General features: G+C 37.3%; 1 long non-coding RNA gene across 1 annotated transcript in view; it reads right to left on the bottom strand.

The window, feature by feature from the left end:
* Positions 1-796: 796 nt before the first annotated feature.
* Positions 797-10,093, bottom strand: part of LOC145992598 (uncharacterized) — an 861,113-nt gene continuing 851,816 nt past the window's right edge. The window contains exon 5 of the long non-coding RNA XR_014442180.1: positions 797-843. This is a non-coding gene — a long non-coding RNA (uncharacterized LOC145992598). The remainder of the gene's footprint in view (positions 844-10,093) is intronic.

Raw genomic sequence — 10,093 nt, 5'->3', positions numbered from 1 at the left:
AGATATCAACCTTACAACGAGATTTGCAAATATTTGACATGTAGCTGGGCGTAAACAGCCACATGTGAGCTGCAAGTCAAATAAAATTAATTGTTCTTGATATTTGGCATGTAGACTGAGACAAAATCCGATATTGACACTTCATTTTGAATACGTTTTTTACCATTCCTCATATCGTTGGTTCATTTCCCTCTTCCCCTGAGATGACTGCTGATCTTGGCTGGTAGGCTATGATGCTCGGTCTTCTGGACGCGTTTCTCGCTTCGTTTTATAGCTAATAATGTGGTTGGTAGTTTGTCATTTTCCACAAAATTTGTGTGTTCCTTGCAACCCTGCCATGCGCTGTTTCGCCACAGGAAATGACGTCACAGATACGATCAAATGTTGTGTTGGGTTGCCAGCATCCAGGCGGCTAAACGGTCTTTTTTGAACGGCTGTAGCGTTGAATCGACGCAACAACGAGAAAAATGTTACTGAGAAAAGTTGTTTGTTTTGATGTCCTCTATACGAATCTGTGGTCCGTGGGCGCCATTAAAATGACACCCTGTATATTAATTCGTCGGAATATGTTTATTTGTGTGTGTGTGTGTGTGTGTGTGTGTGTGTGTGTTTGTGGTGTGTAAAACAATTTATTTCATGTCGCATACAAGAGAAATGTTGACTAATAAATTTGGAATCATTTGTTTATAAAATATGAACCTTGTCCAATGAGTTCATTTCTACATTCCTGTGTGATCTTGATATACAATTCTTAATTCCTTCTAAAACAAAGAAGATAAAATACCTCCACGACACTCAGTACACTGGCCCCAAGAAAGAATCCAAATATTCCACCAACGATAACTGCAAGAAATTGAAGAATAATTTTGTATAATTTGTTGTTACGATTTCTTAAAAATGCATACTGGTTTATCAATGAAATTTTGTTTATTTCCATTTTCAAACGTCAAGAATACATTATTTTATTTTGTAAGGATCGTAACGAACCTTAAAGTTCGTGGGATCTTAAGAGCACCTAGAAGGTTAACCAGTTACTTAATGGGGTGATGTAAACTACTCATCATTCATCCTCTTGATGAGACCACTCGTCATTGACATGACGAGTTATTGCTTGGCATGCGAAAGGTACAAATTACACAAAGGAATTAAACTACTGAAAAGACAATGGACACTCGTTGTGTTTTGTGAACCGTTGAACCTGTATCATGGCTGGGTGTAGGATAATTACCTGTCTAACTGAAGTCTCTTAGCTGAATGAAAATAGCGAAGTCCTCTGTAAGCTTGTCTCCTATTTGTTGACCAGAGCCTTGTAGTACTCCTCACCTACTGACTTGCTGACCACCTTCACTCTCTCCACTCAATCTCCAAAGTCAGTCACCTCCCAGCTTGTCTCACCTCTATATTCCCTGGCCATCGAGCTCTTCCTCGATGCCGAATCGCCGAATCGTGTGATTATCATAATTGCTACCATGCAAACCGCTGACTCTAAAACCAGAAGTGTTACCTGTTCCTGAATGCTCAGGAGGTTTGCATGGCACAACACAATGCATTTTAAACATGCCTAAGAGGCTTGAGACAGCTGAGAGAAAAACAAGTGAATGCCCTGGTCAACATGAAGCGTTCAGAGAGACTTAATAAAATAAACATACAATCCTATGGATTGATACGGGATGTATGAAAACAATTTTACTATTTTCATACATTATTTTACAAAGATGTTTATGAATGTACTTAAAGAAAAATGCACATACATATATTGAAGTTACTACATGTACAAATCATTCATGCATTTCAATACTTTGCTTTGGATGATGAAGAAAACAATAATGAGGAAGACATTATTACAAAACATATGTGTTCATATTAGATTCAAAATTATTTTTTTGAGCATTGATACATGGGATTGTTAGTTTAACATGAAGGAATTCATATCCAAAATTAAAGCACACAGGGTCATACTTAAAGTACAGGGTGGCACAAAAATTTACTTAACACCCTCGGTACACGCGCAACGTGGATATGTTTATGACCAATCGTTGTCAGGCCAAGGGGAACCACATTGACGCCACCTGCACGGTCGGCGGCCATCTTGATGTCCGCTATCTTAAATTCAACTTCAGAATTTTAAATGGGAATAGGGTGATATGATATATCAAATCAGGCTAGAATTTCAAGAGAAATTCAATGGCGAACGTTTTTTTATGTATATTTAACCAGTAAAAGGTTATGACTGAATTTTTGTAACAATTTGCTCCTTTTCGAGGACACAAAAATGCCTTCAAATTTGTTTAGCGCATCGGTAACGTATCGAGACCAAAGTGATGTCTAGAGAGAGAGGTTCGCATGCCATTGCACACGATTTTAATCGGATACATCCATTAAGAGCTGCGCATTATGAATGGTTGTCGCGAACAATTTACAGTGTGAATTTTAATGGTCGGATCTTTCTAAAGTTAAAGCCAGGAGATTGAAGCGACTTTCAGCTATTCCTATCCTCTTCTCTAAATTTAACCTGCTCTTGCATATCCTCTTCTCTACTCTGCTTCATAAATAACCAAAGTGTAGTGAGGCTAACGTCTGACAGTGCACATCATATCTTCAAGAAAAAAAACCTTCTAAATGCAACTAAAAATTTCGTAAATTCTTCTTTGCTCATTCCCGCGCAAGATTTATGGTACCACCATTTACAAAAACTACATTTTATTGCCCCCTCATAACAAAGTTATTTGACGCAGCATTCAAGTATTTTATTCCAGCCTATTTCGGCTGCTTCTTCCTGAGACAGAGAGAAAGACGTTCGAACCATGTTCGTACCACTGACCTACTTATCGCTAGCTCGCTATTCCTTTAACCCCGTACAGCTGCAAGGACAAAACCTGCTCACCCGATCAAACGGTACAGCTTTTTTCCCTTTCTTAAGTAGAACACAAATATTTTACACACAAATAATCCTATCTCAACTTATTATTAACAAGATTTCTTAAGTTTAATATATAATCTGAACAAATAAGCAGAAGGATCTCCTGGGTACAAGGCACCATGTAAGGTTATAGAAAATGGATTCGAAGTTGAAGTTTCGTTGTGGACTGACGTCAAAAGCAAAAAAATTAAATAAAACTGACAGTTGATGTTTATATTCAATTTTTTATATATATAACTTATAGATCTGTGTTTTATAGGTGAGGTTTTAACATACAATATTTATACAACAAAAACAGTATTAGTAAATAATCAAGGCCCAGGTACCTGGCATCAACGGTTTATAAACGTTTTCAGGAATACGTTGAGCGACCAGCTCCCGGCATGGATTTCTTGAGATACTGTAACATTTTTTTCAAGAACACTTTGTACCGTACACCAATTCATTTTTTCTTGTTGCAACCAATGCTGCCTACTACACTTGTCAAGAAACTACCTAACCTGTCTTTATTTAGTTATTATTTTATTGTTACTATATATTTTTTATTTCATCACTCCAGGCGTTTAATTTCTCGACGCGCTTAGTAAATTTACTGAATACTGAACACACAAATCAATGGACACATTGAAGCACTAAACACATGGAGTAGGTTGGGGGGGAGTATAAACCTTGATGGTCACTAAAATCCAGTTGTATGTCTTCTATCTTCCTTTAGTTCCGCCGAACCTGTCTCTCTTGCATAGAGATATGACGAATTGCCACGGAGTTTATTCATCGTAACTGTTATGGAGATGATTAATAGATAAAATGGTGGGACAATATTACCAAAATGGGCTGTTTTCCTAACCACTACATCAGCTTCTATTGTGTTTCGATAAACAGGGTCGATTTCTGTTTTTGGGTGATTATGATGTGCCAGCAGCGAAGTTATGTTACAGTGGTGTATCTAGAAGGAGTTTTAGAGGGGCGTATTTTTTTTATATCAACTTTCCTTTCAAAACACCTCAAATATAGGAAAAGGTGGCAGGTTTTAGGAGTGGCAAAAATAACTCATAACTCCCTTATGCTCATGTCCCTTAACTACATTTATGTGAACGCCACTGAAGGGATGGTGTAATATTCACAATCCCTATTTATCCCTTGTGAATATTACACGTACGTCACTGTACGGAAACAGACCTTATTTGTTTCAAATAAGCTCTCAAATCCGCATAGACGGCAGCACTATTGTGCCTGGACCTTGTCGCCGTCATGAGGTGGTAATTGAAACTTACTTCCTTCTCCCCCTCCCCCTTTTTTCCCGATGACTTCGATCGGAGTTATCATCAGTTCGGCACGAGACTCCCACACAGCAACACAGGAAGCCATTCACAGTGCACCAGTTCCTTCGTGTGCCTTGCCAGTCAACGGAGACCGGAGACTTTACCTACCGCGGAGTGTTCCGTATCCATGTGGATCCTATCAACTGTAGAAGTGGGTAACCGTACGGTTGAAAGAGAATCATTATGAAGGAGGCACCAAGGAACACAAAAGGTAAACCAGAGACTACAATATTAAATCCCGTTGTTTGCGTTGTGACAGAACTTATTATCTACAAACTCGCCCTTTAACGTTTTTGTCTTTAGAATTGGGGAGCGTCGTGTGTTTAATTGGCTAATCGTTACTCAAACCTTATTGTGCCCTAGTGAAATTGACTCGAGCCAATGCAGCATAAAAGTGCCGGACTTAAAATTGATACGCACGCGAGAAAATGAGAGTTAAATGCGATAGTTAAGCGAGGTACCATTTAACTCGTTCCTGATTGTACTCCCCCTATCCTCCTTATTTTTGGATTGCTTGCATATGAGCAATTGAGGAGTTTATCCATTTTGTCTATAGCTCTGCCCTTTACGATTCGAACGTCGGAACCTTTGCATTACCCAATATATTTAAAAATAGGAAAGGCGAAGCCAATACCTAAACAGTAGCATCAATGCCCGTGCACAAGAAGTCAAAGCGTCACTAAGTAAATTTAATAGAACATTTTAGATTGTTCAATACGTTATTGTAAGAATTTAAAAATTATTTATGAAATGTTGATCCAATGTAATTACTGTGGCATATAGTGCTACCCTTGTTTTGAAGTCATGCCCTTGAGAGTCATAATTGTTAATGTTGAGTCCAAGTGGATGTGTGTTAAATGCCGTAATGAAATAAAACAGACAGAAAATTGTTAAAGTTATGAAAATCGGCTTGTTACTATTTGATTAAACCTTTTGAGTAACCCTTTGACGTTCAGAATTAAACCATTGAGTGAAAAACGTTCTTATTGTTATTAATTGCCCCTTTCTTTGAAATTGTGCCAATTAATTAAATGGTAATTACTGAATCGTCGCGATTAGCTCTAATGCATCTTTTGCGGCTTTATAAGGAGATTGGTGCGTAACAGTTGGTGTACTCTATACACGCATATATATATATATATATATATATATATATATATATATATATATATATATATATATATATTACGTAAATCTGTAATTAGGTGTTTTGGTGTGGTAAGATAAGTGTTCAAAGTTGTAACGTTACTGACGTTCATATAAAATATCTATTCTGTCCCCTCGGTCGGATAAAGAAAAGAACGGAATCCCCAGGATTAGCCCCGTTCTTCGGGCTTCCATTAACGATTGGAACCTAACGCGACCTTCCTGTTAACTGTTAAGTGTTTGGAACTGACACGTAGCAGGAACGTCGTGTTATTTCTTTTTGTATCGCTTGTTCAGGTGTAGGTGTCGATATGGGTACCCTTAGCACGAGCTTGCATTACGTAATATAAAACTAATCTGGGTTAATCGCCCCCGGCCTAATCAAGCGTTACAATAGTGAAATCAGTCCACAAGTGGGGAGGGTTCCTTGTTTGACGATAACAGGAGCCGAGTGTAAGGGATGACGAAATGGCAACCCCTCTTCCACGTATTACACCTAGGACGCAGGGAAAGGGGGTTGCCAGTATGCTATTTTAGGGTATATCCTAAAGCCGCAGAAAAATGAGACCCTGAAGGGTCAGAAGTGAGAAAGACCATCGACTATTATATTTTCTGGATGTCCTGATAAAAGCAAATTAGAACATGTTAGATCCTTTCACTTGCTTATTTAATGAACGAAGGTAGAAGGAAGGAGTTTGTAGCGTTTATATACGAGGTCTCATCATGACCCTATTTTCAACGTTCGCGTAATAGAAACAATATGTACGATCTTACTGCTCGAATATAAAGAAGTGCTCCTCTTAAAAACGAATGTAAACATTTTGAACGCCAACAATTAAAAGTCAAGTAGAAGGATATTGACGGTTGAAATCAACAACATACTTTTTTTTTTGGTTCGTGTCCAGTGTGGCTATCTAAATGTAGTTTTGATGTATTTTCCTTTAGTGCGTGAGCGGTATTTGTGAGGTATGGTGAAATGCATTTTGCAAGTGGCAGTTTGTTCTTAAAAAAAAAGAACGAAATTTAGAGAATATTTTGTAATCAGATATCTATATCTTGAAGATTACAAGTGTTACTAATCCAGATCATGCAATTAGTGGAAGTGAAGTATCATGATAACAAAACTATTTATAATAATAATAATAATAATAATAATAATAATGTTGTCTATACTGTCCAAAACAAGGGACAGTCCACGAGCCCAAATTGTATCAATTCCGTTTAGTCGGGACAACAAACGGGGCTTTGGTTTCTAGACTCACCGTCAGTATGTGTGTTCCGCACTGCCCATGCTTATTTGTTATTGCTCGCGCATCAATTTCATCCTAACCTTCGCGATTGGCAAAAAGGGACAGAAGGGAGAAAATAAATCAATCAGAATAAAAGAACAGCAAATGGCTATGCCTCAAATTAAGGATTCCTGTGGCAAGTCTCGCATATAATATGAAGGTTAGGATGAATGAAACAGTTTGTTGGAGCAAACACAACTTCGTGTCCAGGTTCGATCCAGGATGCGAACCTAGTACAACTAGTTTTGGACGTAACGCCAACCATTCAACCACAGAGCCGAACTGAAATACTATATAATTGGGCGAATGATTCCCAATACGTAAACAATTTAACTGGGAAAATAATAAGAGAGTGTTGCATTGGCGCATTCAAGACTGCTCAGAGTATTCAACCATATCAGTTTCAATGTTTCAACTTGATTTTGTGGTTTCCGTGTGAATTGTAAGTAAGCCCATACTTCCGGTCATTCTGTCTGTTTGTGTCGTCCAACTTAGAGATATGCGTGTTTAGCATAGTGTTAATGCGCAGAGACATGTTGAAAATGCTAACCTTGGGATGACAGTTAAAATAAAAGAAGTGCTAATTGCATTATGGTGGATTAAGGTTGTTGTTTGTTAACTGACTGTCGCAATTACAAGTATAGGGATTTAAATCTTTGTAGATAAGCTCAACTAAAAATTCTTGGCAAAATGTGTTATATCTTCAAACCAATGACTAATAATGTATTTAAAGGCGTCGTTTCTCAACGTATGGAGCGCGAACCACTGGTTGGTCCCGAGAGGGCGTTTGGTGTTTCACGAAGTCTGGCTCAAAATTGTATTTATTGTGTCTCAAACACTTATAAGATTTTAATTACCAAGATACATTGTTTAACAATTTAAATTGAACTCGTGTTGTACAGTGTCTCTCAAAAGTTTTAGGACAACGACATTTTAAACTAGGCAACCCAATTTACACGAGGCGTTGGTGGGTTGCGTGTAGAGTTAGGCTCAATTTCAAGGTTGCCACATGCACAATAGATATTTATAAAATACGCGAAAGCAATAAAAACAAGTAATATTGTATAAATTATTAACAATATCACTATTTTATCGTAAGTGACAAAATTCTTCCCGAAAAAAAATAGGTTTTCTAGTATTTCATCGCTGATGAGTCTACAGAAAGGAAAAGAAGGGAGAGAAAAAAGGTAACAAAGGAGAGGAGAAAGAGAATGCGAAAGGAGAAGAGGAAAAGTAGAGGAGAAAAGAAAGAGATGATAGACGAGGAGAGGAGATGTAGTGAGGAGAATGGAAAAAGATTCTAGAAGATGTGGAAAATGGAGCAAAGAAGAGAGAAGAGGAGACGAGTACAGGGGAGTGGAAAGTAAAGTAAAGGAGAGAAAAAGAGAAGAACGAAAAGAAGAGGAGAAGAGTGCAGTGGAGTCGGAAATCTAAGACAGGAGAGGAGATACGAGGAGTGGAGATGAGTAGGATGGAGATAAGATGCGAGAAAATTAGGGAAGGCGATATGAGATAAAAGCAGAGCGTGCAGAAGAAGGGGATAGCAGAAGGAGAATAGAAGAACCGAAGGGACTGAAGAGAAGAGGTAGTTGCAGAAAATATCGTCTCAGTGTCAAGAATTGATGCATTGGTCAAATTATCGACATGAAACATTCAATAACATTTTGGAATGTATTGCAGAATGTATTAGATCGGTTCGAAATGCATTTTAGTTTAGTTCAGAGCAAGGTAAATCTTCCATGTAAGATCTTTGATTTTACCTGCGATTATACCACTAAAAACATGAATGTAATTTGAATATTTATAAGAATTATCCAATTTTTGTCCACTTCTCGGTTCGTTGAAATGGAGATTTTGTAATTTAATATTTCCCCTCCCCCACATCGTTAATTCCAAAGTGAACCATTCCGTTTCACACGGCGTGGACAATGAGCACAATGGGATAGGTCTAAAACTTACGAAAATTTTCTCCCACCGGAAGGGTTTGAACCTACGACCATCAGATTGACAGTCCTGAACTCTAAACACTACCCTACAAGCTTTCGCTCCTGAAAGTAAGTAGAAGGAGCTGACCGATGTGAAATGTAGATGCAACTCTCCTCCTACATGTAATGTGCAAACAATACTTGTTTGTAACAAAGAAAACGAAGTTAGCACGACTCGGCGAAAACATTTAATGGAGAATTGCACATGATGAAAACTTTTCATTCGATATTTGCGGAGATATACTTGCATTGAACTCGAGTGGGAAAAGGGGTAAAATTAGTATGTCCTGAATTGCCACAAACATAAATAGTTATTTCATTAATATTTGTCAATGTCTTTGAAGCAGTACACAATTATCGTTAGAGTATCATAATTCACGATCTTATACATGAAAATATCTCTTTGAATGTGTTTCGATTCATTTATTTGTTTATTTTTTTATAAATTCCATATGCAGAACAATGTAGCCACTATACACTGCTATTACAAATAATGTTACCATGCTCTTGTTTATAATAAAAGGAGAATAAAAAAAGAACACCTAGTATGGAGAATCGAACCTGGGACCGTAATCAATGCTTTCAAGACCTCTAACCAATACACTACGTCCTTTGTTTCTCTTGGAGCAACAGTTCATAATTATTCTGTCGGGTGAATATTGTAAACGTTATCCTGCAAAAAGAAGTTCAATACTCTGATATAGCTCTGTACTTCTAGAATTACTCTATACACATGCATTTGAAATTTAACTCTGAATTTATTTCTTCGTTGTTAGTATATGTAAGCTTGTGAATATATTTCATTTGTAATTTTATAAGGGTTACATGAACATCTACGAAATAGTTCCTTATAATTAGAGCCCCTCTAATGCCTCTTTTTATCTACTGCATATATTGATAAAATGTTTCCAGATATACGTTTCTCATGTTGTTTCGAATGCTTTAGAAGCCTTTTCATTTCGCCTATTTTGCCTATTTGGGACCCCACTGCCTATTTTTAATTATAATGCCTTTTTTTGCCTTTTTCAATTAAATTTGACCATTTTTTTAAAAAAAATGTGTAAATAAATTATTTTTCTCCCAAAAAACGTTGTTGGCATTTATTTTTCTTTCGTTTATTATGTGAATAATTTTCGCCTTATTTAAGTAATATTGAACTCACGCATGTTTCAACATTGCTGAAGGAGAAAAGTGTGAGAAAAATGTATTTCATGCTGAGTTAGGATATTGCCTTTCGGTTAACATTAACATTTTGTGCATGATTGACTGCTGAAGTGGATAGGTTGATTTCGAACACAGAGAAGATATTTCTGAAATCTCCCTCTCGAACCCGAAATAAGGAAGTTGCATCTGAGCTTAGTTTACCACCGCAACCAGTCTTGACCAGATGGGGAACCTGGATATCAGCAGCTATATATTATGCTAACAGCC

Source organism: Lepisma saccharinum, chromosome 9 (assembly GCF_977018435.1).
Source record: "Lepisma saccharinum chromosome 9, izLepSacc3.1, whole genome shotgun sequence".
Classification (NCBI taxonomy): domain Eukaryota; kingdom Metazoa; phylum Arthropoda; class Insecta; order Zygentoma; family Lepismatidae; genus Lepisma; species Lepisma saccharinum.
The sequence above is the reverse complement of the archived record's forward strand: the minus strand, read 5'-3'. Positions and strand labels throughout refer to the sequence as shown.